This window comes from Halichoerus grypus, chromosome 8, assembly GCF_964656455.1.
Source record: "Halichoerus grypus chromosome 8, mHalGry1.hap1.1, whole genome shotgun sequence".
In the NCBI taxonomy this organism is placed as follows: Eukaryota; Metazoa; Chordata; class Mammalia; order Carnivora; family Phocidae; genus Halichoerus; species Halichoerus grypus.
The window spans coordinates 135,490,746-135,498,328 of NC_135719.1; the positions used below are offsets into that span (position 1 = coordinate 135,490,746).

At 35.5% G+C, this 7,583-nt stretch overlaps 1 long non-coding RNA gene across 1 annotated transcript; it reads right to left on the reverse strand.

Moving 5' to 3' along the window:
* Nucleotides 1-278: 278 nt before the first annotated feature.
* LOC118548815 (uncharacterized) lies at nt 279-5,232 on the reverse strand. Its single transcript, XR_013450202.1, has 2 exons — nt 5,137-5,232; nt 279-648 (listed from the first exon to the last, which is right to left on the reverse strand). It is a non-coding gene; the product is annotated as an uncharacterized LOC118548815 (long non-coding RNA).
* Nucleotides 5,233-7,583: the final 2,351 nt, after the last annotated feature.

Consider the following 7,583-nt stretch of genomic DNA (forward strand, 5'->3'; position numbering starts at 1 on the left):
CACACTTCCTGATTTTAAAATTCACTGCAAAGTCACAATCATCAAAACAGGGTAGTATTGGCAATGGGGCAGACATACAAACCAGTAAAATAGAATGGAGAGCTGGGAAATAAACTCTCACATACATGATCAAAAAAAAAAATATATATATATATATATATGTATGAAATGAGGAATTCCAAATCCCACTATCGACCCCCTTTTTAAAGAGACAATCACACACTTCACAGCTACTTATTTGTTTCTGTATGCAGTTGGAAGTAAACACTGAATACATATTATATGCTAGAGATATTTATGAGAATTTTAATGAAAAAATGCAGGAATGTCTAAATTTAAATATTGGTTTTGCCATGGTCAAGTTATGTATCCTTGACAAGTTACTTCACATCTCTGTGTCTCAGTTACCATTTGTGAAATGAGGTCTTCCTTACAGGACTTGCTTAAGAATTAAAGTTAATAAGGATGCCTGGGTGGCTCATTTGGTTAAGCGTCTTCTTCATTGGGTTCAGGTCCTCATCTCAGGGTCCTGGAGTTGAGATTCCAGTCTGGCTTCCTGCTCAGTTGGGAGTCCACTTCTCCCTCTCCCTCTGCTCCTCCGTCTTGCTCATGCACACAGGCTTTCTCTCTCAAATAAATAAATAAAATCTTAAAAAAAAAGAATTAAAGTTAATAAATACAAGTACATAAAACAGTGCTTGACAGGTAATGGATATTTAACAAGCCCTGTTTCTTTTACTATAATTCCTACTGTTCTTTCCTCAGTGTCCAAATTAGCTTGATTTTTATGCATCATATTTTTTGTACTGAATTGTGTCATTCAGGGGACAGCACGTAATAATAATATGCATTTTTATATTATCATTCGGTTTACAAATCATTTTCACAAATGTTCATGTGAAGAATATTATATTGTATGACTTACCATCGATTATTTTGATAAAGCAACTTTTATATCAAAGGCATAGAAGAACCCAAGGGTATTTCTAATTTTCCCATGTTAAGTCAAAATTACTATGAATGTAATTTATTATTTTTATTTTATTGAGGAAAAAATAACTTCACATGGATTAAAAAAAAAGTTTTTTGTTTGTTTGTTTGTTTTTAATGTAAGAAAGTTTTGACCTGGGTATTGAAATGTACATATTTCCTAAGGAGGGCATTTTCTCAAAGCTTTTCCTTTAGGATATGGTACATAGATAAATAACCAGGGTCTGAAACATAATAGAGATTTAATCATTTTTAAAAGGAATTTCAAAATTAATTTCATATGGCATAATTGATAATTATTGTGCCTCTACAAAACTTCTCCAGATTTTTTATTTCAGTATTTCCCAAGTATTTTAGATACTTAAATCCTTAAGTGAAGCCCTTTGTGTTAATGGGCATAACAGGAATTTTAATTCTATGTTCTTCCATCATAGGTGGTTTATTTCATTTTCAATATATCCACCAAACCATCCCCACCACCTACTGATTTCGATCCTAACCTTTGTACCCACAAGCATTCACATTTGTCTCCTGTCTTCACTCAGTGACTACCAAATCCATTATCGATGCATTTCACGTCATAATCAGGGACTTTAGATTGTCATACATTTTCAAAGATGGAATCATTGACTTAACACCAACTGTACTTCAATCCAGCCTCTGTCTTCTTCAAATCCCAATTTCTTCTCTCTCCAGCCTGGACTTCTAGGCTTCTATTATCAAGATACTCAGAGCAGAGATCATTTTGCTGTGATTCTCAAAGTGTTGCTCCTAACTACCTAAATCAGAGTTATCTGTGACACGTATAAAAATTCACAGTTCTTTGTCACACTGCCACAACCTAAATCAGAATCTCTAAGTTTGTTTCAATTTACATACTGAAGAACCATGTGTTTTCATTATGCACATTAAACTTCCAAACCACTGAGATGAGGGGATGTACTTTGTAGACGGGTTTTTATCAACCACCACAAAATAGAAACCTCTAATCTTATTGTTGGTTCCATGAGAACAATATCAGAATCCAGGGCTCTTGTGAGCATAAATCACAAACATGTACAATTCTACACTTCTCCTGGGGTAACTGCAAAGTTGCAAATAGGGCTTAATTTTGAATTAAATAGATTAAATTCCAATTAAGTTTATTTGCTCATGTAACATACTACTGCAGTTTTTGATACACTAAACAAATCCATTTAAGCTACTATTTTTATGAATTTTTAGGATATTCATGACAATCACTTACATATATTCTCTATATTTTCCATCAGTATCACTAAAGAAAAATGTATTAAGCACTTACAATATACAGGCACAATGCTCTTAGCATTTTACATTCATTATCACATTTGATTCTCCCAGTGAATTGTTGGGAGAAACAATAATTATTCCCAGTTTTACATATGGGAAACTGAGGCTTGGAAAAATCCAGTAAATCATAGTTAGTACATGGTAGAACTAAGATTCTAACTCAAGTCTATATGATTCCACATGTCATGTTTCAGGTTTTTATGCATTAGATTATTATTTGCTGTTCGCATGGTAAGTTTCTAAAAGGAGATTTGTCTTCCACAGCCTCATATAATCTTTACATTATTAATATTAACACCATACATGCAACATGCAACATGCACCATACTCATAACACAATAGTAAAGTCAAGAAAGCAAATATTTACCAACTTTTTTTTTTTTAAGGTTTTATTTATTTGACAGAGAGATAGAGAGCACAAGTAAGCAGAGAGGCAGGCAGAGGGAGAGGGAGAAACGGCTTCCCACTGAGCAGGGAGCCCGATGCAGGGCTTGATCCCAGGACCCTGGGATCATGACCTGAGCCGAAGGCAGCTGCTTAACCAACTGAGCCACCCAGGCGCCCTGAATATTTACCAACTCTATTCAACACATATCCCTCCCCAAATCCTACCTTGTAGATGTAATCAGATGACCGTTTCAAACATTTTGGGTCTATAGGTTTAGTCTATGTGAATTATGATTATCAATCTCATCTATTTTCCCAGTATAAATAACCCTGTAATAATAGTGAAAGTAAGTTAAAGGCTGATACACTCAACCCATAAATAGCATTCCTGATTGGATAAAATATCAAGATAAATGTTCATAATAAAGTGAAACCTAAGTCAATGGATTCAATATGATTTAATTAGTTGTGTGCTTAATGTCCCAAATCCCACATTTTCTCTCATTTAATTTCTATGTTAAGATTACATCTGGAACCACAATGCTTCAATAGATAATTGATTAAAGTAACTAAGTGATTGGAAACATATAATTAGGAATCAGACACAAACATGAGTGAGTTAAATCCACCTCAATTGTAACTGGTGTGCGTTTAGTGAAATTTGCCTAAAAGCAAAGCTTTGCTATATTGATTTAGAGTCGGAAAGGAACACAAAAGTCAAAAGATATAGCCCCAAATCTGAAAGCAATCCAAATCACTGTCCAAGATATTTCTGAGTCCTAGTGTTAAAGATGATTATTTGATTCATTTAAGAAAATAGACAAATGTTTAAGTGCACAGTACCTTATTGTTAACTATAGGCACTGTGTTGTGCAGCATATCTACCCATTGGACAATATCCCCCTCCTCCATCCCCTGATAATCATCATTATATTATATATTTCTATACCTTTGACAATTTCAGGTACCTTATATAAGAGGAATCATGAAGTATTTATCCTGTGACTGACTTATTTCACTTAGCTTAATGTCTCCCAGGGCCATCCATGTTGTCACAAATGATAGGATTTCCTTCTTTTTAGAGGCTGAGTAATATTCCACTGTGTGTTTATACATTTTCTTCATCCATTCATCAGTCAGTGGACATCTGGGTTGTTTTTATATCTTGGCTATTGTGAAAAATACTGCAATGAACCTGGGAACTCTTCAAGATCCTGATTTCAATTCTTTTGGATATATACTCAGAAATGGGATTACTGGATTATATAGTAGTTCTAGTTTTAATTTTTTGAGGAATGTCCATACTATCTTTCATTGCTTTACCAATTTACGTTCCCACCAACAGTGCACAAGGGTTTCAATTCCTCCACAACCTTGCCAACACTTGTGCTGTTTTTGGTAATAGCCATCTTAATAGATGTGAGCTGATTTCTCTTTTATAAAGATTTATTTATTTATTTGAGAGAGACAGAGTGAGAGAGCAAGAGAGAGACCGAGAGAGAGAGAAAGAAAGAGAGACGGAGCATCTACGGCCATCCCACCCTGAGTGTGCCTGATCTCATCTGATTTGGGAAGCTAAGCAGGGTCGGGCCTGGTTAGTACTTGGATGGGAGAGAGAGGGAGCCCGTCAGTGGGGTGAGGGGCAGAGGGAGAGGAAGAGAGGGAATCTCAAGCAGATTCTGGCTAAATACTGAGCCTGATGCAGGGCTCAATCTCATGATCCTGAGATCACAACCTGAGCCAAAATCTAGAATCTAATGCTCAACCGAATGAGCAACCCAGGTGCCCCTCTTTGTGGTTTTGTTTTGCATTTCACTGATGATTGATGCTGAGCATCTTTTTGTATACTTGCTTGCCATTTGTATGTCTTTGGTAAAAGGTCTTTTCAAGTCCTTCGTCCATTGTTTAATTGGGTTACTTTATTATTGCTATCATTTCTATTGAATTACTTATATATTTTGGAAATTAATCCCTTATCAGATGTATGATTTGAAAGTATTTTCTCCCATCCCGTATTTTGCCTTTTAACTCATTGATTGTTTCTTTTGTTGTGTACAAGCTTTTTTGTGTGATGGAGTCCCACTTATGTATTTTTGCTTTTGTTCCCTATATTTTTGGTGTGCATATCCAAGAAATCATTTATCAGGACGATAGTGTTAACTGTTAAGTGTTTTTACCACAAAACACACACACACACACACACACACAAATAGTAAAAACAAACAAACAAAAAGAAACAAATGAACAAAAAGAAACGCAGGAAAATTTTAGAGCTGATGAATATGTTTTATGATCTGGACCGCAGTGATGGTAATACCAGTGTGCACATATGTCTAGACTCACCAAATTGCAAACATTGTTATGTGCAGTTTTTGTATACCAAATGTATCTTAATAAAGAAGCTGGAAAATTTTAAGAAAACAGCCATTAGGAAATAGTCACACTTACTTAAAAATGCTCCTCAGGTTGACTCCCTTCCTTCTTTCACCCTCAGATAGTATCTAACCTACCAAGTTTCCATATGATTCAGACTGCTCCAGCTGGTTATCTGTGCAGTAATAAGAATAACAATATGTTGCCAATCAACATTAAACTGATAAATACCATCAGAATTTAGACAATAAAATACACATTTTTTTAACCCATCAGATATTTGACATTGTCTTGTACAAGGATTGCACTGATGGCTCCTATTAATGACCCACCTATAGCCACGTGGTTTGTCCTATAATTATTGCCCTGTAGACCTCTCTCACTCTGACTCTGGCTCAGCTACATTACTTGATTTGACCAATAGAATATTAGAAGGCTTGACATAAACCAAGCCTTGAAAAATCTCTTGCACATTTACATTTCTTTTTCTTGCTTCCCTGTAATAATTGTTAGAACAGATTTGAGCTAGCCTGGGGACAAGGCTGTGCTAGCCTGCTGGAGAATGAAAGAACATATGGAACACAGGCAAATCATTTTAACCCAAGCCTCAGACACGTGTGAGAACACAGACATCATCAGCAAAACCATCTAACCAGCACTCAGCTGATTGTAGACATCAGTTCAATTCATCTATCCACTAGGATCATGAGAAATAATAGACAGCTGCTTATTTATGCTAGTATGTTTTGGAGAGATAGCAGTAATAGCTAATGGACATACATGGAAGAATATTTTATGAAGGATATTGAATTATACCAGTTACACGATCTCTCTTATTTGCAAATGCAGATATGGAGGAGTGCACTTTCAGTATAAATTTGAGATTGTCAGTGCTCCTAAGGGCTTGTGAAGGGTTGTAAGGTATTATATCAGAAAAAACAGGATAACCAAATTTGTTGAGATATATCTCCCTCTGTAGCAGTCATAGATATACATGGATTGGACTTAGAGTCAAGTCAGAAAACATTAATTTCATAAGCAAATGTGTTCTTAGCAAAACAATAACACCATCAAAATAGATTCTTATATTATCATTAGCAATACAAAAATAATTTATGTTCATACTCTGCAGATAAACGATTTTGCATAATTTTTTCTACCTTAGCAACAAAAATTATAAAAATTTAACTATTCTTTTTTGAACCTCCTTATCCCCTGCCCTCTACTAAAAACAGTTACTGGCTTCTTTTTTTTTTTTTTCCTTCTGGTTTTATACGCAAGTTGAAAATAGATATTTAATTTTGCTTCGGCAGTTTCTATGTCCTGTGGCCAAATGCAAACACGGCATTAGATTTCTTATGGAGGATTTTAGCCACACCTGGCAAAATTCTGTTTTGCTTCAGTTACTTGTCTTGATTACAAATTTATGGAAGAAGGCAAATACAGAAACCTGGTTGCAAGCCTTGATGAAGTCAATGATGAGTTGCATGACCTTGGGCAATTAACTTCATATCTACCTGATTCTGTTTACTCGTGAGGGAGATGAGAGAGCAAGAACCAAACATCTTTCATGCCTTTCATGCCTTGAGGAAGCAGATTGGAAATTTAAGAATATGGAATTTAGAGACAAGCAGACTTTATTCAAATCCCAGCTCAACTATTTACAATGCGGCATTGAGTATTTTAATTATTGAGCTTCTGCTTTATCATTTGTAAAAGGAGAATAAGAGATATTTTAAGGGCTTTTGGATGGATTAAATGGGTTAGGACACTTTTGTCTTCAATGTTGCAAACCTCAGGCCTTCAAAGGGGCCCTCAATGAATAGCACCTCTATTCTCTTAGGTTCTGAACATTTTGAGAAATAAGACAAGGAGTAGATATGGAGACCAACATATCCTTAATGTCAATGGAAAAAATGTGGCTTTGAGAGAGAGCCAAGTGAGTTTTCTAAGTAAACCCCAGAATTGGGCAAATTTTCCCCACCAATCACAGACAGAGATGGAACAGAGCACAATGAGAGTCTACATAACATTTAACACAGGGTGGAGCAGAAGGAAACACAGGCTTTTGTGGAGTAATCTTGCTCCCAAGCAAAATAAAGGGCAGAGCTGAGCCCAACATGCACACGTCACAAATTATCAATCAGGTAATTCACTTTATCTTCCCTTGGTCAGGATGAGGGTAACAACAGAGAGGCCAATGATTACGACCGCATTCTCTCTTCAGGAAGAATGCTTTAGAATGGGTTAGAAGTATGGACAGCCTATAATAAGCAACCAATATCCAGTATTTACTGTGATTATTTTTGTAATGTTACATTAGCTTTTTTAGATCACTAGGATTTTATTTAGATTGCTTTTCTGTGCAGTTACTTTCACTTATATAAAAGAATGATCAGATAAGATGGGAGGAATTAATTCCTATCTTGCTGAATTGTTTCTTTCTAGACATACTTCTTTCCAGAATACTTGGTAAAATTCTGTCCAAAGTACTAAAGGTTGCCAAATGTTACTCCTATACT